We start from the raw sequence: 1,140 nt of genomic DNA, 5'->3' as shown, positions 1-1,140 counted from the left end.
TGGAAGTTTCTTTAAATTAAATAACTGGGAGCATGTCTATTGTTACAGAATCGCAGCTCATGAGTAAAGAAGAAGGTAGACATATCGATTATATATTTCGCCCTTATGTGTTTTCAGTGGAACTGCTCGCTACCATCACAAAAAATTGTTGGCTCATTTTGGGAGACACATAGCTTGTGAATCGGGAGGGATGCTCGAATTGTTTATGACTAGAAGGATACTTCCTGACTGCAAAAAACATGTTCAGCTCTATTTTGCTTTTATGTTGGTGAAAATACGAATGAATGCTACTTCCATCTAGGCAATGGTTGTTGGCTTAATTTTATGAGCCCTGCACTGACTTATATCCTATTTAATATTGCCAGTGAACACAAGCTTTAAAAATGGTAACTAACGAACATCAGACATCCGTGGTATATCAATTATGGCCTGTGTCATGTCAAGATGTTGTAGGCCTAACATCAGGATGTAATCAACTCTTGATTTTTAAGAGGAATGAAGAGAAAACAGGCTCTTGTGACAGCGAAGATGTACTTGAAAAACTTATTTTTTTAAGTTAAAAAATTACACAATCCCAGGTTATAGTCCAACAGGTTTATTTAGAATCACTAGCTTTCAAAGTGCTGCTTCTTCATCAGGAACCACCTGAAGAAAAAGCAGCACTTCGAAAGCTCGTTATTCCAAATAAACCTGAAGAAAGTGAGGACTCCGGATGCTGGAGATCAGAGTCGAGAATTTGATGCTGTAAAAGCACAGCAGTAGAATCGATGTTTTGGGCATAAGCCCTTCATCAGGTCCTGATGAAGGGCTTATGCCCAAAACTTCGATTCTCCTGCTCCTTGGATACTGCCTGACTGGCAGTGCTTTCTCAGCACCACACTCACGATTCCAAATAAACCTGTTGGACTATAACCTGGTGTTGTGTGATTTTTAACATTGTCCACCCCAGTCCAACACCAGCACCTCCAGATTATTTTTTCAACTTTGCCAAAACGTAGAATGCTTAAATGCAGAATTAAGAGCCCAGTTTGTGTTATGAAATGTATCCTGCACTTCCAATGCAATCCAGACCACCTACCTGCCCTTGAAACCCCTCAGCTGCACTGTTGCCATTCATTTTCTCTATCTTATCCCTCAGGC

The sequence above is a fragment of the Chiloscyllium punctatum genome, chromosome 30 (genome assembly GCF_047496795.1).
Source record: "Chiloscyllium punctatum isolate Juve2018m chromosome 30, sChiPun1.3, whole genome shotgun sequence".
Taxonomy (NCBI): Eukaryota; Metazoa; Chordata; class Chondrichthyes; order Orectolobiformes; family Hemiscylliidae; genus Chiloscyllium; species Chiloscyllium punctatum.
This window is presented reverse-complemented; position numbering follows the sequence as displayed.